Genomic DNA, 21,991 nt, shown 5'->3' with positions numbered 1-21,991 from the left:
AAACACTTTGACAGGAGATATAACAACACTGGACATAAACATTGTGCCTGGAAAATTGAAGCCTAAAAAAACCAAACATGAGGAGCGAGGGTTGCAGGGGTGTCCCCCTTTACCCATGTCCGGTATTATGGGTTTCAGGGGGCGCAGGGGTGTCCCCCACTTCCTTGATATTTGAAGCGGGACCCCCCAAAAAAAGGGACCCTGCAGCGTCAGATCTGACCAGCGTTAGAGGGACGGAACTGATGCTGAAGGTGTACAGGAGAAGTGGCACCGGCCACCGAAAAGGTAAGTCGTGCAGGGTTTGGTCTATGGGCAGATTTGGGTTGTTTTGCCAAAGTAAAAACTGATTTACAACGAAATCGACTTCGGTCAATTCCACCATGATTGTTTCTACTTCGGTAAAATAACTCAAATCCAATATAATGACCTTCAGAAATGCCAGAAAATAAAATGTAATCACAATTGCTGTTAAATGCAATGAAGCTGTCGCCACTGTCAGGATCCATCCAAAATATACGTGGGTCTGCATTAATTTAATCTTGCTCACACAGCCTTTAAGGGGTTGGTGAAAAAATTGCTACGTCACTGTCTGATTATCCACTAAGGTTAATAGTGGGATATTTTTGGATTATTATATTGGAAGACACAATCGCCCTAAATATATCGTGGCTTATCCTCATTGTTATACTGTAGGTCGTTATAGTTCTATCAAATTTAACCAAATGGATACCCTTGAAATTATAGGTGTACGAAGGGGTTTAAGCAGGTCTTCCAGAGGCTGCCGATTGTGGGGTGTTTGTGTGCTTGAGACCATCAGGCATATGCTGATGTATTGTAACAGTTTGGAAGCTATAAGCCACCAATTTATGAAAAAGGTATTCCTGGGCATGGGATAAAAGAATCGACAACCTATGGGTGGATTTTATGGCTGGGAATGACTGCAATTTAATATTTTATATGGTTATGTTTTATGAATTTGTAATGGGTATCTTAAATAAATTGGATTGTTATTAATATTTTGTATTTCCTGATATCTTATGATTTTAATGATTGTCTGATATGTAGCATATTATGATGGTATTGAGTTACTGATGTGTTTTAATTGTATATAAGGTCATTTATGTGGCTATGTGTATACAATAAAAAAAATAACTGAGTGTTCCTTAAATATTTCGGAGTGCTTTGAGTAGTGTCAGAGGTTTCTGCAAATATTCCCGGGTGCAGCTAATAGTAGGATACTCAATGTTCCAGCCTGTACGAGGTAGTTCTCAAACATGCAGTGGTACTCTTGAATATGTCAAATTTCAGCTGAATATTCTGGCCTGTGAAGTTAAATACTGTTGTGCCAATTTTCACATTGCCAAGTCAGTTTTCAAACTGCCTCAGTTAACCACATATTTCCATGCCAGTTCCAACAGGGCCATCATAGCACGAGGTAAGCAAATTGTCATGCTAATTCTTGTCTTTGCCTCATGAAAATGTCAATGTCAGTCCTAGAAAGCTTCCAGAAAGGTTTCATGCTAGTTTTAAGAAAGCCATGCCAGTTTGCAACACTCAAGCACATGGCTGTACTAGTTTCCACTGTGGCCGGGCATGGGTGTATTTTTAGAGGGGGACAAGTGTGTTTGTCCACCCCCCCCCACAACTTTTGTTGCACACCATTTTGTCCCACTCATTTGGCAGGGACCTCTTTCATTTAGATGTCATGCTCCCTGTGCCCAAACATTTTCACCAAAGTAACTCCAATATGGCCGGCAAAAATGACCAAATCAGTTTCACAATGTCCCATGGAAATTGTCACAAAAGTTCAACAGTGCCATGTCAGTATTGCCCAAGATACGCACATTGTCATGGTCGTTTCCACATTACCCCCCGAAAATGACAATGCCAGTTTCACATTGCCTCCAGAGAGCTGTCATGACAATTTCCACAGTAACATAAAAATGCTGCCCCAGTTTAGTGCATTGCCTTGCTAGCTTCCACATTGCCCCCAGAAATTGACTGTGTCTCAAAAATATTGCCTTGCCACTTTTAACTGTGGCATACGAGCATTGCCGTGGTAAGCACGTCATCATGCTATTTCTCATGCTGCCCCCATAAAATTGCGATATCGGTTTCACACTGCACACGGAAAATTTACCCATGCCTGTTTCTGATTGTCCCCAGAAAATATCTACATGACTCTTGCACGTGGATCCCCAAATGTGTTATTGTAGGTGGTCTTGTTACCCAACTCAAAGGTATTCATGTCATAAACCTGGGAAACATCAGGAGCTGATTTGGCCCAACTATATTAAAAAATGTGAGTGCTGGTCACCCACAGATCTCAGACACTCTAAGGATGAACAACCTTGAACAGGGATTTAGCTATCCAGTAACGCACCCACTCACCATCGAACTATATCTAGTACGGTGCTTTGTTGCTTCTAGCTATTGCGATCACAATAAACTCTGCTCTAATCCGAGCTATACTCTCCTGAGTTCTGCACCCATGCTTACCAGTAACTTATCACATTTGAGAAACACACATCCCTACTTCAATAACAATATCCCCGCCCACTCATCCCAATAGTTTTTTCTTTGTTTCTGGTCATTCCATTGTCTAGTTTCTCTTTCCTATCACCTCCTCCCCAAACTTCCTTTCTACAGACTAAGGTCTGGGGACTCCCTGGCAAGGTCACAATATGGCATCTTTCGGACAAGGCCAGGCACCATGTGACCACTACAGTGGTGATGGGTGCAGTATTAATATCGGATAGCATAACATAAGTGGTTTCCACAGGGTCAAAGGCTGTGTATTGTGATTCCGTGTTATATAATTGTGGCCAACGATCCCTCAGTTTTACTTCCTGTGACGGCATGGATTGGGTTTAAACTCTGTGGGCTTGATCTTTCACTAGACTCATACTTTTGGTGAAATGAAGGCATTGCGTGTTTTGAGATTCCTGGGAGCAGACAGATGGTGTTTGATGTCTGCTGTGGAGCAGGAAATGGGCAGTTACACGGAAAAGTGAAAAGCAGCCGCCTGTCTGCCGGCAGTGAAGACGCTGCAGCTGTTTCTTCAAAGCTATAAAAACAGCAGAAGAGACACGAGCAGGTAATTAAAACCTTTCAAATTATAGGTGACTGCAAACAACCATGTTCGCAATATAGAACTTAAAAAGCATACATGTGATCAAACGTGCATGTATGGGGCAAAACGCTGATAAGCATGCATTTTGTCAGCACTGTGCTTGCGATTTCCACACTATGCATGAACAGGAACATGTTTTGCATGATGCCGAGAAGCTGGAGCCGACTGCTTTATGGCTATTTTTCTTTTCTTCCACGGCTCCCACTTTGGGCCACATTACGAGTTTAGTGGTATTTCGATGGTAAATCTGCTGAAATACCACCAAACGCATTTGCCATTACTGCCACTTGGTCTGGAGGAACTATCACCGGATTACAAGTGGTGGTAGGCGGTGTTAGTCCCCATTAATTCGAGTCCATAGATCCATGGGTATTTCGACAGAATTATCGCCAGTGGTAATTCTGATGATTTGGCCGTTTTGGGCGGTAAGACGGAGGAATTACCTCCAGCAGTTTGCTGGAGGTTTTTCCTCCAACTTACATCCAAACCCATAGTTTGGCGGTGCGGTCATGCAGCAGTAAGACAGTGGTAACTGTTTTACCACTGCTACCACCGATTTTAGCCACACCTCCAAACTCATAATGGTGCCCATGTCAACTTGACTGAATCACATTGCTAGTCTTTGATCTTACGTACAACGGAAGTAAAACAATCATTCATAGTATCAGTGGATACATACTGTCCTGCTGTCCCACACTTGCAAATGATAAGATACAATTGATGCAGTCACAGGAGTCGTAACTGTTGCCATTTTTTAACCTTTGAGCACTGGGATGGGAGCTTAAAGCCCTCGTGAAAATATACTTTTGTTTTGAAATGATGTTTCATTCTTCAAAAAAGTATTCAAAAGACTATTCCGTCCAATCTAGAGTGGCCAGCGGTCCCATGTTCTGAGGAGCACCTTTAGCCAGTCCTCGCTTCATAGTTATGATCACAATAGGCGCGTAAAGCAGAGGCCAGTGCTGGGAGGAGACCCGGCTGTTTTGCCTTGTTAGGCCTCTTTCATCCTTTGCTATGACCTCCATCCTTTGCTATGACCTCCAATGCTTTACCGTGCCTTTTGTGCATAGCTATGTCTCTGTCATGCTTTGACATGCTGTGGTATGTATGATTTGCTATAAATGACTTTAAGATTGCCTTCACCCCTCACCAACCTCCCCATCGAGGTTTCCACATACTGCTCCATGCACTAGCGCACACAAATTCTATGTTGCAACACAGTGCACATACCAACTAAGCCAGCCACACATGGCTATAAAACGCCTCTCTCAAAAGACATCAGGTATCACCAGGGCTATAAGTAGGGTAAGAAATTGAGGGGGCAGGGGGACTCATATGGGGGTGTGGCTTGTGGGATGGGCGTGGCCTAAAAAAGTACACAAACTGTAACAAGGTACGCAAACAAATATATAAATGCATGTAAGCATTTATATATTTGTATGTGTACCTTACTATGGTTTGTGTAGCATGCAAGACATATTTTATAAACATAGTAATATGTAACTTATTTCTCTGTTTCTAAAATATGGCTTGAAAAGTACACAAACCATAGTAAGGTACGCACACAAATATATAACATGTATATATTTGTGTGCATACCTTAAGGTTTTCTATGTTTATGAAAGATGGCTTGAAAAGTACACAATTCCATCCATCTTTTATAAAGCTTTTCCAATGGACAAAGCCTGAGGAGTCTTTGTCCGTCGGAAAAGCTTTATAAAAGATGGCTTGAATTGTGTACTTTTCAAGTCATCTTTTATTAACCTCTAAATATGTTTTGGAATCCCCAGGTACGCCAAGGGTTAAAGACGCCACGGCGACCTCGGGAAACAAAGGCACCGTAACTTCCTCTGGTGACCCCCCACGCGAGAGGTCACCAGAGGAATTTACAGTGACTGACAGAAGTCGCTGTGGCTGGCTGGCACTTCTGTCAGCTTGCCTGACTTAATGCGGGCACATCTCCTATCGCGGCTGTGGCCGCAGTGGGATAATGTGCCCCGCCAACTTTAGGGTGGGACCGGGGGGGCCGGCAGAGCCCTGCTGGGGCCCGGCCCAGGGTGGCCCTGGCCCACTTAAAGCACTGGGCACCACAACACAACACTTTACAACCTGCTTATATACCACAGCCCTGGCAAATACATCCTTGCACTGGGGGCACACGTCGGCTCCCCTCTGGACATAAATGCTGCATGTTTTTGGCACAGAACAACTAGAAACGTACCCACAAGCAGAGCCCAGGGTATTTCCAGTCAAAGCTGTCTTTCAATTTCCTCTCTTCCCTCTAACTCAGAAGTCTGGAAACTGTGCGGTGTGCATCCACCCTCCCCCCTACCAACTGATGCCCGGGGGATTGGAGGGAGCAGGACCCCAGCCTGAAATTACATAGACAAAAATAAAAGAGGAAAGAAAAAGCCTACATGGGATGTGACAAGCACGTTTGTGCATATCCCATCCCAACATCAATCCCGCCACACATGCTCAGTGTGATGGGGCCAGGTTTGGGGTCAGTGTGTGTGGCTGACCCAGGAACTAAACGCCCTGTGGGCAAGCTCTGTGCCCCATTCCAGAGAGCACACTTCCAGGGCGTTTGTATCCAGTCTGAGGAACGAAACAGGAGCCGGATTATACGAGGTAAGGAGGGGACCCTGGGGTTATTTGGAGTGGGTGGGGGAGCCCTGGGGTTGTTTTGGAGAGGGTGGGGGCCTTTGGATTGTTTTTGGAGAGGGCAGGGGAGCCCTGTGGCTGTTTCTGGAGCAGGTGGAAGTACCTTTGGGTTGCTTTTGGAGTGGGTCGGGGAGCCCTGGGGTTGTTTTTGGAGTGGGTGGGTGAGCCCTGGGGGTTATTTTTTGAGCAGGTGGAGGGGCAATGGGTTAGTTTTGGAGTGGTGGGCCTTGGGTTGCTTTTGGAGTGGGTCAGGGAGCCCTGGGGTTGTTTTTAAAAGAGGTGGGGGCCCTGCGACTATGCAGGGAGTGGGATGGAGGGCATGGGGTGGGGGAGCCGGGGGATTATGGTGGGAGTGGGGTGGGGGAGCCCTGGGCCTATACAGGGGGAAAATAGGGTGGGGGAGCCATGGGAATGCCTCGGTTTTGGGTGGGGGTCCTGGGACCCTGCGACTATTCAGTGAGTGAGGTAGGAGGGGCAGGGCAGGGTGAGCCCTGGGACTGTGCTGAGAGTGGGGTGGAGGGAGCCTGTGGACTGTGCTGGGGGTAGGACACGGTGCCCAGAGACAGTGGTGGCAGCAGGGTGAGGAGAGCCATGGGACAGTGGTGGGAGAAGGGTGGGGAGAGCCCAGGGACTTTGGTGGGAGCAGTGTGGGGAGAGCCCAGGAACTGTGGTGGGGTGGGGAGAGCCCAGGGACTCGGCTAGGAGTCGGATGACAGACCCCAGAGACTTTGATGTGAGCAGGTGGGGGAGCCCAGGGGCTATACTGAGAGCGGTCTGTGGCTACGGCGCACAATAGTTCATAGCCATTTGGATTTACTGCCCATTTGGCATTTATGGAGGTTCCCGGCCTGCCCACATTTTACTCAGGGGGGCCCAGGCCAAAACGGTTTGAAGACCACTCCTCTAATCTAACCCACCCTCATCTTTTTACGATCCACCCAAGTACCTAGATATCATGCAAATTGCAATGGAGAGTGGTTGAAATCCCAGCAACACAACATAGCATGCACAGGCAAAAAGGAGAAAGAGTACTGGAGAGGCAAGGTTAAAGCTGGACATCATGTAGGGCCTGTGTTTCAAGAGAAGGCAGGGAATATGCACATGGAATGGTCGAGCAATAGGCAGGCAAGTAGGAGATCATGTGGGCCTTTGTGTCATGAGAAGGAGGAAATATTTAGATTGGATAAGCCAGCAATAGGCAGGTCAGGGCAGGTTCGGAGACAAGGAAGAGCCCGCCTGCCATGCGAAGGCACATCATGTACAGACAAAGGGGTGAAAGGTTATCAAAGAGGCAAGAGTAAATCAGGGCACCATGTAGGGACTGTGATTTAAGAGAGGGCAGGAAATATTCAGACAGGATTGGAAAGCAATAGGCAGGCATGAGCAAAATTGAGACAATGATGGGCCAGCATGTCACAAGAAGGAAGAAAATGATGGCCTGGCAATCAAAAGGAGCCTGCATTTATAAAACATGTGTCTTTTCGTAGCTTTTGGAACCGGCTTCAAAGCTATACAAATACAATATTCACACTCAGCCTGGAAATTAACTTGACTGTGTTAAAAGGTGTAAAGATTTGTCCAAAAAAATAAATCAATCCCACATATCTCCAGAAAGGCATCCATCTCCTGTCTTACACCCTTTGTTAGAGCATGCAGCTGTTTCCAGCAGAGGTTGTTCTTTCCTGGCTACAGGACGCCCCCTGTGGGCACAGTTCACTCATTTGATAAGCCCTAATAGCTCCTTCCTATCACTAAAATCCAGAAATACTGCATTCCTGCTTTTGTCATGCTTCATCCTTTAGGTCCTTCCCAAAGCTTTCCAGGAAATTATGGCAGAGATAAGTACTGAATAAGGAGCCAATTAGTTTGTGTAACAGCCCAGCCTACCCACAGCCCCTTTCTTTCCCTGTTGGTATGCTTCTCTCCAGCTTCCTGCAGCCACGGCATTCTCATTTAGGCCAAGGGAAGGGGCACGCAGCTTTATGGGGCACTATGAGAATTACGTACTACACCTTTCATTTTCCCTGCTCCTCCTCTAATCGACCTTCCGATGAAGATCCCAAACAGAGTTTCAGCAGCATGCTGGCTATGAAGCTGCCTCCACATTAGATGCAGGAGAACCCGGGTGGTGAGGTCATTTTGGTTACTGACTGTGTACTCAATGTGAGGGCTTTGAGGCTTCAGCCAGACACTGGGGTAGTAACAACCAGGGATTCTGTCCCCTGCCTAATCGCTTAACGGGAATTGTCCTAATGTTCAGAGGTCCCAGCAGTCTCTACTGAGCATGGCACCTTATTGTGCATGTTAGGGTGAGGTTGCAGACCTTGCGGAGCCTGCCAACCAACATATTAAGGAGGTGAAATGAGCCTGGGGTTTTCATATCCCAGGGAGCACTTACTTTGAACGAGGAGTTCATGCCTCCCATAACCCTTAGTACTTTGCTTATGGTAATGGGTGGAGTCTCCAGACTGCCCTCTTCTTTCATCTGCCAATTCCTAGGTCCTTGTTCCCCACACAGGGTACAATTTAATATGTGAGAGAGAGGGAAAGAGAGGGAAAGGAAGGAGGGGGGGTTACAGTGGCAAGTGGGAAAGTGAAATGAGAGCCCTCTGTAGAGACCAGTGCTGTGAGTGTGGGGAGGAGGCCCAGCTGCTTTGCATTGCTAGGCCTTTGTCATGCTCTGTTCTGACTTCTAATGCTTTGATATGGGAGCAACTTTTTGGCCCCTCCGAGAAGAAAGAGACATCACAATAGTTCACCCCCCACATTCGAGCTTTGAAGAAAACCAACCAGAAACTAGAACAATTGCAGATGAAACATTATAACCAACAGGACAAAATCGGCTACCAAAAGCAGATACGACTATACAAAGCAGAATTTCTAAAGGCAAAAAAACAGCACTATGCTGAACGAAAGAGGAAAGCAACCAATGCACAGAATGAAATGCTCAACATCATCAAGATAACAAATCCAACATCATGCAATAATGCCCCCACTGCCTCTCAGAAACTCTGTGACGACCTTGCAAACCACTTCAAAAATTGCTGATATGCCCAAGAACATGAGCAACGATATCACCGACAATGCACCCTCACAAGCAACCACAAGTCTGAGCCACTATGCAGTGATCTCCAAAGAAGCCTTTACTAAACTAGTGATGGAAAGCAACAAGGCTGGCTCCCCAGCAGACCATTGCCCACCTGCCATTTACAAGAACACCCTCAGCAAAGAAGCACCTGCACAACATTTCCACAATTTCATGAACCATTCGCTGGAAACCAGAACCGTCCCTGGAATCTTCAAATCCGCCTACATTAAACCCCTTCTCAAAGATCCCATGAGAAGCACAGATGACCAGACTCTCTACCACCCAATATCAAACATCCCTTACCCAACCAAACTCCTGGAAACATGTGTATATGGGCAAATCCTAGCACACGTGGGAACCAACTACCTACTGGACCAGAAACAACTCATTTTCAGGACCATGAGAGGGACTGAATCAGCATGGCACTCCATCTGGGATGACCTAAAAAGAAATTCAGACCCCAACATCACCTCCTCCCTGATACTAACAGACCTTTCAGCAACTTTTGACACAGTCAACCATGCAACCCTCGTCAAAAGAAGTGAAGGAACGTGACTAAGCACATCACGCTATAATGGATGAAATCCTTCCCGAGAGAAAGAACAGAAACCACCTGGCTGCCCCTTTTCAGCTCAACCTCACACATAATCATATGTGGTGTTGCACAAGGCTACTCTTCAACGTTTGCATGGCTCCTCTAATGGAACTCATCAAGCAACACAGACTCACATGCTACAACTATGCAGATGATTTTCAAATCATCTACATAATTACCACGAGCAAGGACATAGCTGAAACCATTGTCAATTGCCTCTCATAAATCAATGCATGGATGAGCCACAACAAGCATTCAAACTGGATAAAACTGAAATCATGATGATGCGACCACCTATATGGCCTATAGGAATCGGAACCAGACAGGAAACCTTTAAACTTTAAAGTGGTAAAAAAAACTTGAAATTATGATGAACAATGAGCTAGCACTGAAACCTCAAGTTAACAGCAGTACAAAAATGTTTCTTCCATCTACGTTCAATTAGACGGATCCTATCTTTTCTCACTTTTCGACGCAGGACACTCTCCATTATCTCACTTGTCATGCCATGAGTCGACTATGCCAATAATATCTATCCTGGCATGCCTGACTATATCTCACCAAAAAACAACAGATTCAGAACAACAGCAACTAACCTTCTAAAACTCCGCCAGGGAGAACACATCATGCCAGCACTAACATCTCTGTACTGGCTACTAGTCAAGAAAAGGATCTATTTCAAAACGCTTTGCATTGATCGCAGAGAAATTAATGGCGAAGAAGCAGAGTTCCTGCAAAGAAAAGTGTTTATCTTCAGACCAAATAGAACCCTGAGATCTAGAGGAATACACACAATAGAGGAATACCTAATCTTCAGGAATCTATTACAAACATGGCTCTTGAACATGCCAAGCTAAATCGTAGAATCATGGGTCATTGTCAAACAGAGGAGAAACATTGTTGACCACGGCACAATGGATTTGGTTACTCAACAAACTACCTGCCCGACTGTGATGTAGCCCTCCACCATGAGGATCGCCCTCACTAAAACTCTCCATACCCTTGCAAAGACACCTCACATGAACTAACTGTGCCATGCACACACAGCTTCTATAACACACTGCCGTCAAACTGGCACCAAACAGCAGAACTCCACACCTCTTCCAATAACTTACACAACACCAAATTGACCAATGCATCCTTGCACCATCCATGGGCATGCATGGCCTCCAGCACCTGCACGACCATCAACCCACACCACCTAGAAGCAAACCCTCACACAGCCACTGTTTTTTCTAAACTGCAACAACCAGCACTACAGCAAAAGCACTCTTGCGCTCTCCCACTCCTGCTACAAACTAAAACCCACCATGTCTCTTATTTTCAGCTGGCCAGGTGCCTTGCGTGAAGATTTCAGACAGGCCTGGTATTGCGCATCGCATGCTGAAACTTATAGTTTCATTTTCAGAATGGAAATGTGGGCTCCCGAGTTGCAGCATGTGATGGGTAGTGCAGGAAGTGGACAGGCTAAAAGTGTCCCGCGTGAATACTGGCCGGCTGAGTGTGCCACAGCTCATAGAGCAGTCTATTGCAGCAGCTTTTGTTTGTTCTCAGTGCAGGATGTTGTTGTTTGTTGACATTTACCAGGATGCAAAGTCTTGTTGGTTCAAAAGCCAGGGCTTGATAATGATTCTTACATTGGCAACCTGGGGCCAGAGGCATGTGTGTACGTTTTGGGGGTGGTGGGGTGGAGAAAGGGTGTTTGCCCCCCTCCCCCCCAACTTTTGTGGCACACCATTTTGTCCCAATCATTTGGCAGGGGCCTCTTTCATTTAGATGTCATGTACACCCCGGGCCCCCCCACCAACATTTTCAGGAAAGTTTCTCCACTGGCCAGAGGTCAAACCAGTGGGCAACCCTGCGCATCCCTCCTGTGGGGAATGGGGCAAAGATTCAAAGCGTCAGACGCCCAGACGTTGGACGGTATGCGAACGTTGCAACATTTCACAGGATTTCCGGTAATTATCCGCCTCGCTGCTGGATCAGGACTGGAGAGCCAGTGCCAGCTCATTTCAGACGTTGCGTCACATCACTACAGCGTCCTCGGAAAGACTCGCGTCCTCACTTGTCTTCCGAGCAAAAAACAATCTAAAAAAACGCGTTCTGCTTAATCTGACACATATTATCAACAAAACAGATATGGGCTAAAGTAGCAAAAACATGTTTTCCTTTTAGTCTGGCCAGATTCCACACAAGTCTCAGTGTCTTAGTATATTTTGTGTCACTGCCGAAAATTCTAAAAAAAAAAAAAAAAAAATCTAGGAAACGCAATAATGTGCTAGTTTTAGAAGATATTAAACTCCTCCCCACAGCTGGCACCCGTTAGTGCAACAGTTTGCACAGCTGCGTTGTTTGCATTGCGGGAGTAGACCGGTTTTACTTGTAATGTAGTGTTAATCTCGTCGTAATTAGTCATGAGCAAAACCCGGTACCGGTAGCGTCTCTATAAATCAATATTGGGTGGGATAAACAGGGTCCACAAATAGTTCTTGCAGGGGGCGGGGAGATGCACTAACAAATAAGCAACACATGGTCAGATTGCCTTAAGTATGCATATATTTTGCTAAGATATTTGTATTTCTACTTTCAACGCCTGTCAAAATACAGTCAAAAAAATGTGCACAGGCATTCGTTAAGTGTGTTAATGTGCGTTTTTTAATGAAGGGCGTATTTGATCATGTTTGTTGCTGTAGCTACAAATTAACATAATTCATACATACAATGAAACAGAAGAAATTAATATTCTGCAATCACCTGACGCTCGGGAGGATAGCTTAGGAGCAAAGTGCTCGCCTTGGAAACCAAACGGAACAACACAAGTTCGATCCCCGGGTCCGCGCTTTGAAACCTATGGGTATTAAGCGCGTTATAAATAACCAATAATATCATATCGGGTACCTTCAAGCAATAGCTCCTTGAATTGCCCCCAAACACTTACACATTACAAATATGACGGTCCAGCTGTAGGGTGACCATACGTCCCGGGTTTGCCGGGACTGTCCCGGAAATTGGAGCTCTGTCCCCCCTTGTCAAGATTATGTTTCCATTGGAAACTGTAGTGGTCCTGGTTTTTTGTAGTAGGTCTTCCTAGCTGGCAGGCACAGCTCGCACAGAAGAAATGCTGTATTTTACAATTTATGATAGTGTTAGTCTGTGATAAATGAGTGATACATTATTTATAATGTGTTTATTTGTACAGTAACACTTAAATGCCCTATCCTCCAACCGCTACTGAAGTGTAGTGCCTCCACAGCCACTTTCAAGCGTTAGTCCTACTTTTCTGTTAGTGGCCCTGTCCCGGTTTTTTACTTTTTAAGTCTGGTCACCCTATCCAGCTGTGTTCTTCAAAGTTTCCAGTCAGAGCATTGACGGAGGCTGTGGGCCTAGCAATAGTCCATAGCAGTGTTCCCTCAAACCCTTCTCCTCTATTACAAGTTTAACGATAAACATATCAGATGTTTTCTGTAGTGGTCACATTTTTCATAGTCTATGCCAAACCCAACCTTACTTGGCACTGGCCATGACGTACATCCATGGGTAGTGGTCATTTTACCTGCGACATAGTCTTCGTCCATATCCCATCCCCCAAACACAAGCATACAGGGTTGTGGCCATGGGCTGCAGTCACGCCCGGTAGTCACTTTGCCGAAGGCATGACCTTTGACCATGTGCCAGGCCCCAAGCCACTAGTGGCGGGCACCGGTCATGCCCTGCTTTCAAGGCCATTGGGCAAGTTGCCTATGCCTTGGTCCCATTTGCATGTGGCCACGATCAATAGAACCCTTGCCACCCTGCACTCCAAGGTTCCCACTGGCCCCGCCCCCCAAAAAGGCAACTGTCAAAGTGAGCAGGACATGGTCTTTTTCCGTGTCCTAAGCCACAGGCAGACCTTGACAGGCACACTGGTCACATTCCCCCAATTTGGGTACCCGGGCAGCAGACCAACAGTCGGGTCCATAGAGCTAAAATGGGGCTCAAGCCCGCAGACTCGGCTGGTGGCCCGCAAACACCTTAGCCAAAAATGCTGGGCTTTTTTTAAATCTGAGAGCAAATTACACCCATTGCGGGTCCCCCTATCAGAATTTAGGTTGGAGGTGACCCCAAGTGGGCTTCAAATCCCCCATACTCATGTTATATGAGCCACTAATGGTCCACTGACTCTGTTGCTGACCCACAGACACTGAAGCCGAAAGCACCTTTTTGTCCATTTTTGGAGGCATATGGTGCCCCTCTGGGGTCACAACCTTGCCTGGGTTCGCGGTGACCCTATGAGCTTTTATAGACCCCTTTAAAACCATTTGGCAGTGCATCCGTCTCATGGACCCCACTAAATATCTGCGGGCCACAATAAGTGCTCTGACAAAATATTGCTGTCTCCCAAGCACACAAATTGGCTGTTGTATGTTTAAAGAACCTAGTTGCCTTTTCCTTTGTCTGTGGACCCGGGCAATCCGCGGACACATATACACAAATCAACTCCCTGAAAAATGGATGGTCAATCCAAAAATACCCTGCCCGAATTTAAATTACACTCATTCATTTTTTACCAGATTAAGAAATAAACATTATTATACATTAATGTTTATAAACATTGTGTCATTATTTTTTGTGTTGGATCTCACATTAAACTTAAGCGTGGAGCACTCTTTGTTTTATTCTTTAGCTTCTTTTCCTTGCATTTGTGTTGGCATATGATATGTGTCATCAGGAGCAGTGCAAAGGGGTGGCAGAGTTATGGTTGTTTGACGAAGGCAGTGGTCGATTTAGGGTTGCTTTAGAAACCATTACTCACTAATTGTTTTGGTTTGGATGCTTTGCATTGGAACATAATGTATTTAAACAGGTTTTTTCCCAGAATTTTTTAATTGCCTTTAAAGGAACACCAAAGATTTTTCCCACCAAGTTATTCTTTCCATGTGAAACCTAACCATAAAGCCCCCTTACATAATGTATTTTCACTGAGTGTTGGTTTTTTTAAATGGTATTCCTTATCATACAGACACTGCTCACTGGGCATGGACTGTGGCCATACCCTATGGGTTCTTTGCCCTGTGCCTGGTCTTCAGCCAGGCTGCCGAGTACACCTGAGCCACCTGTAGTGGTCACTGGACATGCTCCAGACCCCTCCTCCAAGCCACCTGTAATGGGCATTGGACAAGTCATCAGGCTGGAACATATCAGAAATGAATCATTCTTTCATCCTTTCTATGTCAACATTTTATATCTAATAAAACATGCTGACCATTTTCGTTTTGAAGTCTAGTTGCGACATCTGTGCCCTCTAATATGAAAATTGCCTCCCTTACCTACAGTAATAGCATATTACGTTTGTGTTGTCACATCACAAGTCCTGCTGCCAGACCCAGCACAATGTGGAAGGAAGCCCTCTAGTAGAACTTAATCTGACAGGAAAACTATAAAATTCACATCAAGCTTTTCCGATTCCTTTTGTCAGCACGAATTCGAATACGAATAGACAGTCATGACATTATGTTTATTTGGTGCACTGCGGGCGTTAATTTCAGGAGATCTACCCGCATATTACTATTTATTCAAAACAACAAATGTGGATATTAAAAGTATTTTTATCAACCCGTAGACAATATTCTTTTGCAATACATTGCATGTTGCTTATTTCTGGGTATTGTTCACAACCATACACATGCTACATTTATTTTGCCTACCCGCAAGTGGAAGATCTCGTGCATGCATCAGGTTCAGAAGGAGACCTAGTATGAAAGGGGATGATGCCAGCACTTACCCCCCTACCTCCCCCATTCTCTCTGCACTTGCACGTTCTGCACGTCCTGACATACTCACAAGGCCTAGTAGGTTTGTCTTTATCTTCCTGTGTTGCTAGCTGTTATTATTTATTGTTTTGCCGTGACTTTTAGCTTTGTTTTATATATTTAAATTAGCTAGCTGTACTTGCGTCGACTTTTTTTTAATCAAAATTAGCTTTTTAGCTTTTTCAGAATTGTGATTCTTTAAAATAACTTGCTACCTCATTTACGACTTCAATAGGGCTACACATTCAGCCACTTGCCCAGGCCGTTATGCTAAGAGTGCCCGGACTACAACTCCCATTGTTTCTGTAGTCCGGAAACACTATTACTTTGCTTCTCAGGCGTGTCAGCGCCGGCGCGTAAGCGTTTAGCCAGTCTGTGCAGATATAAACTGAATTCCACACCCTGTGCTCTCTTCTTTTGTTGCTAGACGTTATTATTATATTGCCATGACTTTAAGGTTTGTTTTAGCCTGTTATATTTAAATTAGGAAGCTGTACTTGTGGCAACTTTTTTAAAATCAAAATGAGCTTTTTAGCCTTTTCAGAATTGTGATTAATTCTTTAAAATGACTTGCTGCCTCATTTACGACCTCAATAGGGCTATACATTCAGCCACTTGCCTAGGTCGTTATACTAAGAGTGCCCACATTACTACTCCCATTGTTTCTGTAGTCCAGTAGCACTATTAATTTGCTTCTCGGGCACGTTAACACCGGCTGGTAAGCGTTTAGCCGGTCTTCGCTGATATAAATTGAATTCCATTCACTGTGTTCTCTTCCTTTGTTGCACGCTGTTATTATTGTATTGCCGTGACTTTTAGCTTTGTTTTAGCCTTTTATATTTAAATTAGCTAGCTGTACTTGTGCCAACTTTTTATCAAAATTAGCTTTTTATCCTTTTCAGAATGGATTCTTTAAAATGACTTGCTACCTCAGTAGGGCTATACATTCAGCCGCTTGGCCAGGCCGTTAAACTAAGAGTGCCCGGACTACAACTCCCATTGTTTCTGTAGTCCAGAAACACTATTAATTTGCTTCTCAGGCACCTTAGTGCTGACGCATAAGCATTTAGCTGGTCTGTGCCAGTCCGTGATGGCCGTTGGCCGCTGGCTGCCCACTCTCTTGGTTGGTAAGTTGCCAATCTAATCATGTCAGTGCATAATTTGATTAATGGAGCGCGGGAGAGCTTGGGTAGGAAGAATAGTTAGGGGGTGCCCATTTATCATATGGAGCACAATCCGCTGACATTGTGCAATGGTATCTTGATGAGGCAACAGCCTCCCTGACCCAGGACGATCGTACAGAGAGTCCTATTACGATAAATCATCCGGTGGTGCAGCCGGGAAAGTGTCTCCCCAGAGAGCATGGTAGCACCGACATCTTAGCCCATGCTGCTCCAGTACTTGAGGTGAGGGATCAACAGGAGCAGTATGGGGTAAGAGTCTGTTGGATGCCAAGAAGGCTCCAGCAGGAGTCTATGCTGGTAGACTCCAGGGCACATAGCACTGTGAGTACATCACAGCATATGGAATAAACCAATTTAAAATTGGATACTCCAGTGGGTAAAGATCTGAATTTGAAGCCTTGTCAAAAAAGTTGTATTGAAATACTTTTACTTAATACAAGATCACTCTTAAAACATGCCCTGGACGTATCTACTTATATCGAAAGGTAGGAGATAGATGTTTGCACGCTCACTGAAACCTGGTGCCATGATGCAGCTTGGCCTAATCTTGCCTTAGCCATCCCATCCGGCTATGATATATTACAGCAGGATAGACAGGAGGGTAAGGGAGATGGAGCCGCCTTTATTTTTAAAACCGACCTGAATGTGTGGGAAGTTGCAACATTACCTATTGAAGGATATGCTATTCTACAGCTTAAAATCAGGACAAATGCAAAAAACCACATATAATCTGGTCCTGGTTTATCGACCCCCCCCAGCACGATTCTTAAATTTACTACACACATTTGTCATACTCTTCTTCCTATCCTAAAAGTTAACACGAAGGCCCTGGTTATGGGGAACTTTAATCTTTGGTTAGGAAATGAGATTGACTCTCAGGTAGGAATTGTGGAAAGTTCACTGGAAAATCTGGGTGTTGAGCAGTTTATTAGATTACCTACTCACACGAAGGGGAACACCTTGGACTGGGTCGCCACACATAATGTAGCGGCCATGGATACAGTGGTGGCCCCATGTCCTTGGTCAGACCACTTTTTTTACATTTCACAATACTATGTGATAGGATCGAGAGAATGAGAGAGGAGAAAAAATTATTGGTGAACATGAGAAATTTTAAAAATGTTACCCCAGAAGCAATGGCACTATGGCTATTGCCGTTCGCAGAGAAGGTGTCTAAGATTACCATGCTGGAGGATATTAATTCTATTTATCAGCACATTTTAAAGGAGGCCTCTTTAAATGTTAGCTCCTCTTAAAACTAAGCAAATGGTGGAGAGGAAGGGGGACTCTTGGTTCTCCATGGATCTGCAAAAACTGAAGTCTGCCAAAACAAAGTGTTTTTATGCCTGCAGAGCCTGTCAGGATGCCAGGGAATGAGAATGCTATAAGGCACCTGAAAAAATTAAAGAAGCTGTTATTGTAGCTAAAAAAGTTGTTTTTGATGTGAGGATTACAAAACTAAGGAACTCTTTAAGATTCTGAAAGAGCTAGAGGCCTCGGGCTCCAGGAATTCAATTGATACTATCAATAAATTGATACTATCCAGGTATTCAATTGATACTATCAATAAAGATTCCATCTGGTGTGCTTCTATTCGGGAGGCTATGATGGGCAAGCTCAGTCAAATTAAAGAGAAGATTGGAACGAACCAGAATACTAGTAGTTTTACTGGAGATCATCCTGGTGAGACCAACCATATGCCTAAGGTGATAAAAGAGCTATTCAATTTCAGGCCTATCACAGAAGATGAATTGGCACTGCTTATTGCTAAATTTAAATGCACAAGTTGCAGCGGCAACATCTGCCCTGCGATTGTAATAAAGGCATGCGCCCATAAACTGATTGGCACAATTTGTAAGTTTGTTAACTCTAAGTTTGTCAATGCCTCCTCTAAACAAAACTCAGTACCAACCACCCTCAAGAATGCATGGATTATGCCTTTGTTATAAAAACCAGGCTTGTGTCCTAAAATGCCATGCAATTACCAGCCTATTATGAATACTGAGTTAATTCTTAAAATCCTGGACCGGGTAGCTTACATGCAAATTGCAGCCCATCTTAATGCCCAGGGGATCCTTAATAAATGGCAGCCAGGCTTCAGGCAAGGCTATGGGACTAAAACGGCCATGTTGGATCTGAAGTCCAGGCTGCTGCAGATCATGGACAAGGGGCAGACCGCAATGCTCCTACTTCTGGACCTGTCCGCGGCGTTCGGCCTGGTGGACCATGAGTTGATGGCAGCCAGGTTGAGGGAAGTGGCAGGAGAATGCTGTATTGTGGATAAGATCCTTTTTGAGTGATTGCTGGTGCAGGTCATGCAGTCAGGATGCAGAAGCACAACCAACCCTACTGGCATATAGTGTGCCAGAGGGAGCTTGTTTATCTCCATCCCTATACAACATTTTTACGGTCCCTTTCTTTGATCTTTTGGAAAAACATGGGATTGGCTTTATGAATTACACGGATGACACGCAATGTGTCACCCCGTTATCTGGCAATCACTATGAGGATGAAAATGAAATCAATAAGGTCTATGATCTCATACAAAACTGGATGTTAAATAATGGTCTAGCATTGAACAAGGAAAAGCAGAGCTAATGGTGATTGTTACGAAAGGAAGAATGTGCAAATTGGGAGAAGAGTATTGTCACTTTCTAGTGGCAGGTTGCGATATTAAGACTAAAGAAAATGTCAAAACCCTAGGGTTCTATTTGGACCAGCACCTGAATATGAAGGCACATGTGAGTGAGTTAGTCTTCTCAACTGCACAGCTTTGCCCATATATCTCCCAAGCCAACAGCGAAACTATAGCAAGAGCCATGATAGGGTCAAAAATTCATTAATGCAATAGCCTACTGGTTGGGATCTCCAAATCAGAATGTGCTAAATTGCAAATAGTGCAAAATGGTATGGTCAGAGTAATCTCAGGACGTAAGAGGCAAGATCATGTGTCTGAAGCAAGACGCAACTTACACTGGTTACCAGTTGAGACAAGAATTGAATTTCCCGTCCTCCTAATCACTCATAAGTGTTTGATGGGGTAAGTCTGTCATACCTGAGTTAAGCACTGATGTATAAATCTAGTAAAGGGTGCTTGAGGTCGAGTAACATGAATCAGCTTAAAGGTCCATCTTGTAAACTGGCAGTAGTTAAGAAATGTGATTTCTCTCTGGCTGCTCCCACAGCCTGGAATGCTATTCCACCAGATTTGAGGCAAATTAGGTCCACGGCTCAATTTCGAAGAAAAGATTAAGACATTTCTATTCAGATAGATCGCCTGCTTCTTTCTGTGGGGACTGCCCCTTCTGATCTATCTTAGGATGCTTCTATAGTTCTGAGGTTTGTGTTATTTGCTGTATGTCTGTTGTGCCCGTAGCCCTCATGGTCGTTCGGTGCGCAGTATAAATGCAGTAAAGTAAAGTATATATTGTTTTCAATCCCATGTCCCCTCCCTGTTACCATGTGGGCGATTTGAAACACAATTTACTTGTTGTATAAGCGCCTAACAAATGCACAATAAAATAAATAAATAAATGATAGTGTGAGGCTACATAATAGGCAATACTATACACACTGCCATCCCTCAAAAAGGATATTGGAAGTTACCTCAGACATTAATCACCTGCTAAAGGAGCGCTGCCAGATAATGCTACGTAATAGTTAACCTGCTTGATATGTTCCTGGTCACTCTTCTCTGTTTTGCTTGTCACTGCTGCTCACTGTGTCTCATGCTGCTGGCCGTTTGGGCACTGCCACGTACCATAGTATATATACAATGAAGGTGACATATGCATATGTTATGACAGGGTATTTCAAGTTTGCAATAGTTGCAAAATGCAACCGTATCATGGAAATAAAACAGTTTTATAAATCACTTATGTGTCAAACATACCTGATGCAAGCATGGTCCTGAAGCATGTTTACAGTTTTCTCAGGTCATATCAGCACATCCAAAACTCTTGAAATGTTGCACCCATCAGCTGCAAAACCTACTCCCTTTAACTCCAATCAGATAAAGCAGCAAGGACCTGCAGGGCCTGGACACAAAGACATGTGAGAAAGGCTGAGGTTCGGGAAACCCTGCAGAGAGTCCACACTGAGGCTCGGATCATGCTTTGAGACGAACTAAGGGGAGACACCAGCTTTTTGGGAAAGTTTGGCGATATGTAATTCGCAGACTGAGCGCAAGATGCTGACTTCGTAGGGGTGTTTCTATCATTCTGTGTAGCAGATATGTTGCCGCAAACGGATGGTAGAGTGCTGCATTGCGTGTTCTTATTAGGGGGGCTTTATTACGGCATGATATAGTGCCCTGGCAGACTGGCACTTTGGGAGCTAGTGAGCCACATTTGTGAATTGCAGGTCGTGATCTGAGGGCACACCTTTGGAAAAGTGTTGCAAATAGTGAATTTTCACGCACAGTATGCTAGTGAAATCGCTAGCAAATATCAGCTACACTGTGCTTTAAGCCACCAAACTATCCTAGGTTAGCCCACTAATAGCCATCCCAGCGTGGCCTGTAGGGCCGGACCTTCTGGCACTCCCCTGTGGATCTGTGAGCCAGTCCCAGCTCGGCTGCCCATAGGGGAAGGGCTCCGATTATGGGCTACTAACACGATTTGCAGCCTGTCCCTCTGCAACCATGCGGGTTCTTTCTAATTTCAGATAGCCACACCCGCCCCCCACAACCTCGCCAGCCGCCCTAGCATTCCACCTCCCCACCCAGCCCTATTTTGTAACTAAATATAGGCTTGTGACTGGCGTGTTCTCCCTGCAGGGCAGAGGCGGGCACGCCTTATGTACAGAGGGTTGCTGAAATGTGTCATGCTCTTGCTGTCATGCTTTTGCCATGTGAAAGGAATCGGCACAGACTCGTGTAAAACAGCTCGCTTACTGCGCTTTTCAGATAGGAAAGGGCTTAGCGTGGTTACACCGAATGCCTGCACGCCGCATATTTTCTTGCACTTATGGGGTGCAACAATCAGGGCTTGAAAGCACCTTTTCCCGCATTGCCTGTCTCTCAAATTGACTACAAGAGGCCCGGCATTAAGGCTGCCAGGTGAATCCATGTCACCGGGAACAACATGGGACTGATATCTCCCAGAATGCAACTGATGGTAAAGTAAAAGTCCAGGAATGTGGCATGGTCCCCTCAGAGAAATTGAGTTATCATGAAACCTTACCCGACATGTCTCTTCCTAACCCAAACTGTAAAATGTCTACTTTCCTTCCTGTTCTCTCAGCTAACAGGTGAACTCCTTCATCTCCTGTCTGATTCCAGAACCTTCCCCTGCTCCATCTGCGCTCTGTCGCTTACGGCCTTCGCCATTTTAATTTTCGTTCAGTCCCCTCTCTCTCTTTTCTTAGCCCTAATGGTGTCCACCTGTATGTTTTCTCGGTCCCCAAGCGTCTCAAACGACTCTATCTTCTCTTAGCCATTGAGGACTTCCACACAAACACTGAGCATGGGCCCACTACCAAAGATCAAACCCATCCACTACCCAAACCCTCTAACATCTCCCTCCTTACTTTGCACCC

The sequence above is a fragment of the Ambystoma mexicanum genome, chromosome 10, assembly GCF_040938575.1.
Source record: "Ambystoma mexicanum isolate Mex_15411 chromosome 10, UKY_AmexF1_1, whole genome shotgun sequence".
Classification (NCBI taxonomy): domain Eukaryota; kingdom Metazoa; phylum Chordata; class Amphibia; order Caudata; family Ambystomatidae; genus Ambystoma; species Ambystoma mexicanum.
The sequence above is the reverse complement of the archived record's forward strand: the minus strand, read 5'-3'. Positions refer to the sequence as shown.